Raw genomic sequence first — 10,347 nt, 5'->3', positions numbered from 1 at the left:
CCAGCCTTTTTTTTCTTTATTTTAAAACCCCTTTGCTGAAGCTGGTTGGGGTATTCCTCCCCATATGAGTGCCTTGGTGAGGCTTATGAAGGGTTTTTACTGCACTGTCCCTGGCAGGTAGACTTGACCGTTTTCAACAAGCCACCTATCAGTTTCCAGGGTGAACTCCAAGCTAGTTGCCCTGGTTACATTGTGAAACTTTAAGTATTAATATAGGTGCTGGAATAAGTTTGATACACCCTTATTTGCACTTTGGGGGTTTTTAGTAATTGAGCATGGTATTAGTTAACTGACCATCTGTAAGCCACTGGTGGCCCTGGACTCAAGCACATTTTTTTAACCTCGTGTAGGGTAAAGATGTGAGAAGTTGCCCCCAAGTTATTTTGGTGGGTTTTTAATTAAAAACCTGTTGGCTTTACTGCTTTTAGGTAAGGTGACCGTTTTTAATTTTATAGTCATGTTTATTAACTATTCAGAAAATAAAGTTGATGAGGACTTTTAACATGTTCAATGTTTTGCTGCATAGCATTACCATAGTTATCAGACATATATCTAGAATAGGATATAGGTAGAGTTCTTAATACTAAATAATATATTACTCAATATGTAAGTTTTTTCTTGAGTTGCAATTAATAACTTTAAGCTTCAGGTTTGCAATACCATACAGGTTATTTTCCCATGGGAGCAAGCTATAGTGCCAATGTATTTAAGTCCTACTTTCAGTATTCTGGTATTCATTGCTCCACTTTGTATGTTCTTCACAGAAGCTGCAGCATCATTGGCACTAGAGAGAAACTAAGGAATAGATTTTACGGGCCTAGTGCATAGTGCTCTCTGGCACTATGAAGCAGTGCCAGTTTGGAGACGATGTCTATTGTACATTTGGCTATATTTAACCACTGTTGGCTGCTGCAGGAGTTTGAAACTGCAAAGTAGTTCTCGTCCACTTCAGGAGCACGACCAGAGATGTAGTAAATACTCTTGTTTTAGGAGTCAGTGACCAAATTAACCAATAACTCACATGGAGAAGAACCCTGCATGTATTAGACACCTAGTTTGAATGCACAAGGGATTTTGGCAATGTTGAAGTTTATCTTTTGATTTTTATATATTTTTTAAACACTTTTAATGCAATACATCATATATGAAATGAACTTTTAGTACTTTGTGTTTTTACTTTTATACTTTTACCATGAAGATGTCAATTACACAGGTATTTTATTTTAGCAGTAGAGGAAAAACCACTTTTTTATTTTTAAAATGAAAACAGAAGATTCCTAATGGAATCAAGGTAACTTTTTACTACTGCCACTTGAATATGCACATTGCGGTGACTTTCAGACAGATTTTATTGTTATGAAGTTACTTTTTGCTATTAATACCAATGTAGATTTTTAATTAATAATGGCTTTTTAGAACTAACCATTCAAATACTTTAATTTGGAAGATGTTCTTACAAACTTTTTATACTTAAACACAGTTACATAGACTGGTTAATTTACTTTAAATTATAATTGGTAACTGATGGATTTTACTTCATGCATTTAGGAGAGGGCAGATTTACATTTTTTTAAAACTCAAGTTTATTAAACAGGAACTTAATAGCCTTTTTTCTGGTATTTTACCAACCAAAGAGATAACATTCAGGTCAAATAAATTGAAACTGTTATTGTTTAAACAAAGAATGTTGTTTTCTTTTTTTCTTTTTTCTCTATAGGGGTTTAAAACTTCTTGTCTTTGATAAAACTTTAAAACTGTGAATAATCTTAAAACCATACTGACTTCTAGGCTTTGGAATATAACATAATTATTTAATTTGCTTTAATTATAATTTAGTAAGGATTTTTTCATAGCTTTCCCAATAGTTTTTATATTCGGATTTTTATATGCTTAATCTAATTTGGGTTCTAGGAATATTTATCACATATATAACTGCATATTTAATTTTAATAATTTGGGCAAATAGGCAGACATGAATAGTTTGACATGGAAACACAACTTAGTTACATAACACTTTTCTTTGTCTTTTTACAAAGCAAGTTTAAGTGTAAAATAACACTTGAAAGATTTTCCTGAAGGCTTTTCTTTGCTAACTTCTCCAGACTAGGGGTTCATGGTTTCTTCCTTTTGTGGCTTTCTTAATTAATGGCTTATAACCAAAATGTTTCTAATGCTATGATACAGTTTTTTTTGTTTGTTTGTTTTAGAACCATTAGCAGAGGCAAGGAGTGAGCCCAGACTGTCAGTAACCATAAGCAAAAGCAAACTCAGTTTATGACTATCATCACAGTAATTCAAGTCTGGGGGTAGGTAAGGCTGGTTATAAAATAACTCTAATTAAAAGTAAATTTCAGTTATAATTACTGTTACCATAGTAAGCACTAAATAAACTTGAAATAGTCATAAACAAAAGTAAATTAGTTTAAGATTACTATTACAATAGCTGAAATTTAAGCTACATTTATTCTGCTGTAATAATTTCAGTTAATTTTTTATGTATATATAAAGGTACTTATACAATGATTTCAACTCTTAGTTTCTAGAAAGTTTTCACTTAAAATTAATTTGAGTACTTTTTTATTAATTATGCAATTAAAACAATTTTATTAGTAACAACTCTATGCAGTTTTTCCACCTTTTCCAGCAATTAAATGAATTTCACTTGTGAGTTATGCATTAAATTTCCTAGCAAGACAGTATTAGCATTTAAAGATTTATTTTTAGGTTACCTTTTACCGTTATCTAACTTGTAACAGGTGAACCCTAAATCTGATTTCTTAGGCACAAGCAAACTGACAAAGTTAAATAGATTTCAAAGTTGAACACAAAATTAAGCACAGATTAAGACAAGAAAATTTTATTTCTTTAGTATTTTATTTTATTTTTTAAAGATTTATTTATTTATTTAACACCCCCCACCCCCAGTTGTCTGTTCTCTGTGTCTATTTGCTGCGTCTTGTTTCTTTGTCCACTTCTGTTGTCGTCAGTGGCACGGGAAGTGTGAGCGGCACCATTCCTGGGCAGGCTGCACTTTCTCTCGCGCTGGGCAGCTCTCCTTAGGGGCGCACTCCTTGCATGTGGGGCTCCCCTACGCGGGGGACACCCCTGCGTGGCATGGCACTCCCTGTGCGCATCAGCACTGCGCATGGGCCAGCTCCACATGGGTCAAGGAGGCCCGGGGTTTGAACCTCGGACCTCCCATGTGGTAGACGGACGCCCTAACCACTGGGCCAAGTCCGTTTCCCTCTTTAGCATTTTAAGGAGCGCTTTGATTTTAATTGATGGCACATGAGGTTTTTCTTGGGGGTATCTGATTCCAGATATCAGATCAATGATCCCAAGCTGACTTGGTGGGAGGCCTGAGCAATGGCCCCAAATCAAAGCACCTGAGACCTTTGTCCCAGGAGCTATTTGGTTGTTCTCTGAATGGATGAGCCCAAGGAATGGGAGCCATTCAGTTTCCTGCTCAGGTTCTCAGCACCCCTGACCAGTACAGGGTTTGAGACTGACTGACCCAAACAGATGTTCCTGAGTTAAATCTCAGGAAGTGTTTGGCTGCTCTCTGATTCCCGCTGAGAATCCAGGGAATCCAGGGAATCATAGCATTCCTGCTACCGGGCATTTTTGGGGCAGTTTTAGACTCAGGAGACAGGCTGACTAGATTTTAACCTGAAGTTGCCAAGCTGAACTGTGTGTTTTTTTCCTCCTATTTTTTCAGAATTCTTAGACATAGTTTCAGTTTTATGACTTTACTGTCTGTTAGTTTTCCAATTAAACCAGCTATCAAAAGGCCATTAAGTGGTCAGAAGTTAATTGCTCTAGCTGACAGGCTTTGGGGTTCTGAGACAATAGCCTTCTTGCTGGACAAAGGCATTTTTATTTTTACAGTTTTAAAAACATTCCAAAGCATTCTGACACTAACCTGCAAAGAGAAATTCAATAGCAAGAAATAGAAAGGTAAAACATGGGTAAAGGTAAATTATGCAAGGGCATCCTGGCCTGTGACTGCCCTGGGAAAGGGACTTCCACAGCATCCATTTTGGCTTTTGCCCACAGCCTTCTTACTTCATTTTTCCAGGGAGCTGGGTGTGGTTAGATAGGAATGCTGCTTGTTAAGGCATGGACCCGGTGGGAGGGGTAAGCCCTTGGCTTTCTGCCATTGCCATGCACCCCCCTACGGGAGAGGGTGGGAGAAGGCAATGGCAGGCAAGCCTGAGGACAAAGACTGGCTGCTAAAATGGCTTGAAGAAGTTTTGCAGGGCCCAGTGCTTTCCCAGGGACCTCTGTCTTGGCAGGGCCATGATTCAAGCCACTCTCCTATGACCCAGCCTGACTGGGGTCAGATTTTGCAAGCCTGGGCATGCAGCATGGATGTGGAGAATTCCTGAGCCTCAGCAAATGGCAAGAGTAGCACACAAAGGGCAGGAAAGGGTCCCTAGGGCTAAGCCATTCCTGTGCATGTAAACCTATAGTAGGTGGGAACTTTTTATTAAATTACTTCAGTTAAGGGCTGTTGACTAGATTGCTTGACCCAGGGTAGGTCTTAGTCTTCTTACTAGAGTCCTTTATAAATGGAGGAAGAAAAGGCACTGATACAGAAAAAAGCTGCAGAGAAAGAGAAAAACCCCTATGAGTTGAGAGAGGAGGCCCCAGCAGCCAGAAGCTGAAATCAATGGAACACAGAAGCTGAGAAGAGGCCACTTAAGCCAGAAGTTGAAAACACGAGCCCTGGAGGAGAGAGGAGAGATGAGTAGACACCACCATGTGCCTAATCGCCCACAGCTGCAGCTTGGGGAGAAAGGATCTCTTAATGAAGCCTTGATTTGGACACTTTCACAGTCTCAGATCTTTAAGTTTTTAACCTAATAAATCCTCATGGTAAAAGCCAACCCATTTCTGGTATATTGCTCCTAGAAGCTTTTAACAAAGTAAAACATATTCCTAAAGTGATAGTGAAAGCCAGACACACATAAATATGAATTACTGGATTGATCTTATCAGTGTAATTTTTTTTTTACCAGAGGCTGATCTTTATTAAACAAGAATACTCAAGATTTCCTTTATTTTGAAGTCAGAAGATTTACAATTTTAATTTAAGACACTTAAGATACATGGAAGCAAACTACTTCTTTGTGTGTGTATTTGAGCCCAGCATGAGTATGAGTGGGCGCACACAGTGAGATTTTATTTCAAATACTCTTTTAAATGTTGATTCTAACAGTAAGAATATGAAGTGAACAATGGGACTATGATGAACATAATTTAATTAAATATCTCAGAATTTATTCAATTCCTACTATCATAATTAAGGGTCAAAATTACAAGATAAAGAAAATGAATTGTAGAATCTCAAAAAAAAGACACACAAATATAATATGTTGGTTATTATTCTTCATAAAATGGTAAACTTTTAGGCAGAAAATCTTGCTCTTATACTGAAACATTATATTCATAGCTTTGCAGTGCCAACTATAAATTACACTGCCTGTAGTTTCCACTGGACACCAGTAGATGGCAGATTTATTTCCTCTATCGTTAGGCCAGCTGCATCCTATTCTAATGAACAGGAAACCAAAACATCTTAGATTTTTCATCAGGGTTGTTGAAGACTTGGTTGATAAATTATAGCTTTATTCAGTTTATAAAAATCACTCACAATAATTACCAGATACTGATATCACTTGGAATATGATCATTAGGTTCTGTTTCATAAAACAAAATAGATCAGGTGTGTGCCTATAAGAGAAGCAGGGGCTTCACGTGGTGAGGAAGGTCTGGGGGTTAGGTCGGTCTGGGGGTTAGGTCCTGTGGAGGGATTTGTTTGAACAGATTGTTATTTATGTAAATTTCCAGGCAAGGAAAAGAAATGAAATTAAAATCAATAGAGAAGTTGTAGTCAAAGGCTGAGAAAAATTGGATCAAGTGCCCAAATGGAAGTTGGGTGACCAGGCTGTAAACAGTTACCCAGGTTGCCAGAAGTCAAGAGCCTCAAGATCTGGGTCCAAATCAGGTCAAATCTGGAGGCAAGATTAGCAGATTAGGATCTAAATCCACGCACGCTCTATCAGTTTCCTCCTGCTGCTGTGACTAACTACCATAAACACTATTAGTTTCCTCCTGTTGTTGTGGCTTTAAACATTACTAATTTAGTATCTTACAGTTCTGCAGCTCAAGAGTTCAAAATGTCTTGTTGGGCTAAAGCCAATGGGTCAGCCGGGCTGCATCCCTTTCTGTATGCTCCAAGGGAAAGTCCATTTCCTTGACTTCCTAGCTTCTAGAGCCGGCCGTGTTCCTTAGGTCATGGCCCTCTTCCATCTTCAAGGCCAGCAATGAGTTGTTGAGTCTGTGTCATCTCATTGTGAGCTTCTGCCTCCTGCTTTCAATTATAAGGGCCCTTGTGATTACACTGCACCTGCTTGATTAATCCAGAATAATCTCTCCATCACAAGATCATCTGATTAGCAACCTTAAATTCATCTGCTACCTTAATTCCCTTTGCCATGTATCATAACATATCCACAGGCTGGGGTTTAGGACATCTTTAGGGGCCATTATTTGGCCTCCCCCAGACACTGAGTATGTTTTTCATGTGGCTGATAGGGATAAGAGATGTTTTCATAAAACAATAAAAGTATACCAGGCTGGACCAAATAGACAATTCTATGACCATGTCTGACTCATACAACCTGCAGGCTAAGTCTCTGCATGGTAATAAGAACTCAAGGTGAAGAAAAGCTGTGTTGGGGCTGCTTTCCAAGCAGGAGGTATGCATAATTCTCTTTTATTCTTTCAAGTACAAAGCATCCTTTCAACAGTTTTAACAATAATTCAGTAACCTGCACCATGTCTCTGTTTTCCATGAAGCGTAGAAGACTGAGAATCACAGCCTTGTTCATCATCTAACTTGCTGAAATCTTCAAATTAAGTAAATGAATAGCTCTTAACCATTTTAGTGCTGACACTTAGAGCCTCAACCCTGATTTTGCAAATATACTCATTCAGCTTACTGTAACCCTCATAAAGTTCCAATGGTTAAAAAATTGTACCAGGAAGTGGATTTGGCTCAACCTATAGAGTGCCCGCCTACCACATGGGACCCATGAGGTGCCCTGCTATGCAGGGGTGTCCCCCGTGTAGGGGATTCCCATGCACAAGGAGAGCGCCCCATAAGGAGAGCTGCTCTCCTCAAAAAAAGAGCAGCACTGCACACATGGAGAGCTGACGCAGCAAGATGATGCAACAAAAAGAGACACAGGTTCCCGGTGCCACTGACAAGAATCCAAGTGGACACAGAAGAACACACAGTGAATGGGCACAAAGAGTAGACAACTGGGGGAGGGGAGGAGAGAAATCAATCAATCAATCAATCTTTTTTTAAAAAAACAAAAAACGTTCTTTGTAAAAAAAAGAAATTGTACTAAGTAATATTCTTGTAAATTAATAAACAGTCAAGCAAGAATTAGCACGTGGCTGATGGGCGTCCTCTATTTCAAAGATTTTCAAACTGCCTCCACATTAGAATTATCTGGGGAGTTTGAAGAGACACTATACCTGGACCCCACCCCAAAGCAAATGAATGAAACTCCCTGGGGGTGGGGCCTGAGCATTAATGGGATTTAAAAGGCCCCAACACCCTCATTAGGCGTTGCTAATGAGCACTGGCCACTGTTAGGAACTAGACTGTCTAGATTTCCCCCTATTTTTCATTCTTCTCTTGTCTGCCTTTCCTTTCTCTTACTCTGGGCTTGGCTGCAAGATTATCTTTTCTATGTAATAGAGGGAGTTAATTGGAACCTCTGTTTTTATTGAAGCTGCCAGACTGTATTTCCTGCGGAAAAGCAAAATGGCTTGCTCCCGACAGCAACCGCTTTACCTGTCTTTCTGAATCAACGGATAAATAAAGGTACAAACATAGTCACACAGATAACAATGGGGCTTTTTCTATAGACACAGACTGGTTTAAGTTACTGAAGTGTTTTATATGTATTGATGATAATGGTTTTTAACAAAGAGATGCTGACTTATGATCACGGTAAGCCATTGGCAACTTTGCCATTTCCAGTCGAAAGTGTGTGTGCAGTGTGAGTTATTTGCATTTAGCTCTTCATCACTTGAAACCAACCAGATGCAAACTGCTTAGAACTGACCTCATAAGAGATTACTTTCATGTACAATGTTTGGACATGAATAACGTGAAGGGCACTGTGAGGTGTCACAAAAATTAAGTGCCTCTTGCGTTGTGGCATCACTGACTGCAATTTAATTTGTGAGTTGCGTGATACGCAGGTACCTGGGAGAGACTGCACAGTGCAATATAGCGTCTTATTAGGGACAACTGTGAATGAGTTTAACATCATACTACAGATTGGAAGGAGAAGGAAGTTAATTTCTATATCTAATTGACTAGCTAGATGTGGTCAACAATCTAATTGTGACTTTTCAGGCCAGAGACATTTTCTCTGCTCCTCTGTGTGATAACAGATTTGGTCAGTATTGTTGTTGCTGTTTTTTGTTTTTTTTAATTTTAAATGCATTATTATGTCAAATTAACAATTAGATGCAAGTCTTCCTACTTTAAGGTTCTTTGAACCTCCTGCTAATTCAGAGTTTCTCTCTGCTTCTAAAGCGGTGTTCTCAGAGTGAGAGCCAAAATGGGACACAGGCTTCTGTGTCCAGCCTGCTCTTGAGAGCTTCCAAGTGAGAACTGATGTACACCATGAACTCAAGTTTTACAGCAAAGACACCTGACTGGAGTCTGAAAGGGAAGTAGCCTGCATCAAAGCTCTGGCGACTGAAGGGTCTTCCCTTCACCGCCATCTTCTCAAAGGGATGGGAACGCCTCCTGAAGAAAGCAAGGGTTAAGGTGCACACTCGCAGAAAGGGCTGACACGTCTGATATATCCTGTGGCTGAGGCACCGACACTGCCTGCCGGTGTCCACACTGGACTAGTGCTACAGCCTCAAGGAGCAGTGACCACCGTAAAGGGTGATTCAATTAGAAATGATACTGTGATGGTTTCTGCCATAATGCAGAAAACCCAGAGCTGTGGGAAGAGCGGAAGGTTGTTTCTGCGTGCCATGTCAGCACAGGAATTGTTGGAGCAGAAGAGCCTCTGCCCAGGTCAATGAAGAGCAAGGACCTACACCAGATCAAAAGGAAGTCACAGCGGAGTTGACAGCAAGAAGTATTCCGGTAGCACTTTCTCGAAAGTGGCTGGGCAGTTTCATTCTCCATTTTGGGCAAAGTGGCAGCTGTGCTGCCAAGCACAGGGAGTCACTGGGAGCAATGGAAGGTGGCAACTATTTCTCTTGAGCATGTGTAATCACCCCGTGAACTCCTCTGGAATCTAAGGAAAATAGTTGGGGTTTCAGTGGCATTGTTTACAGGTGAACCTAGAAAGCTGCTTTTCTTTCTCCTCTTCTGATTCTGTCGTATCCTTCCAACTGATATAGCTTAGGCAGCAGCAGACTTTTCTGAAAAATAATACACTTATTTTAATTACTCAAAAATTCCAGTTTAGTTTTGCCACTTACACATCTATGTGAACTTGGGCAAGGTACTTAACTTCTCTGTACTTGAATTATATTTTTTCTTTTGTGAAATAGAAATACTTACTGGCTTGAATAGTGTGAAGATTAAATGTGTAAATGTATAAAGGCACAATACCCAAAGCCTGGTCTATGACAATATCATACAAATGAAAGTCCCCTTCCTCCATGGTGTTTCTATAAGTGGACAGAGATGATAAAATATCAAATTGTTTTAACTCTCAAGAACTTAATTGATGTTGCCTACTGGACTAACTTACTTGCTGTCTGTAGGTGGTGTCTATGCACAAAAAATTTAGTGACTTGAGGAATTCTTCAAATTAGAAAGATGGCTGAAACCCCCTGGCCTCAATTACTTGGATAATTCAGATGAAAAAAGATATAGTACTGTTTTAGCATAATGAGCCCAAGTGTCTGGTCTATTTTGCATGTTTGGACATAGCAAGTGAACAAGGAGGACTGGAACAAAATGACTGCAATTTGCAACTGGAATATTACTAAATTAGTTCTAGTAACATACTCTGGCAAGGAGCACTGACATCATGTAATATGGCTCTAAGATATTAGCAAGAAATTGTAATCTTCCTCTTTTTAACTTTTCTCATAGTTTACAAAAAGGATAAAGAAACTATGGTATATGGATTCAGCACCACCTTTGATTTCATTGCATCTAACCTGTACAACATGTATAAAAGTATGTAATCTAGATTCGTGATTTAAAAACATTTGATGACATTGAAACCAACATTAATAGATGTTATATAAAAGAAGAGGGTAATTGTGGGCTTCTATATGCAG

Source organism: Dasypus novemcinctus, chromosome 8 (assembly GCF_030445035.2).
Source record: "Dasypus novemcinctus isolate mDasNov1 chromosome 8, mDasNov1.1.hap2, whole genome shotgun sequence".
NCBI classification, from domain to species: Eukaryota; Metazoa; Chordata; class Mammalia; order Cingulata; family Dasypodidae; genus Dasypus; species Dasypus novemcinctus.
Note: the sequence above shows the minus strand (reverse complement) of the source record.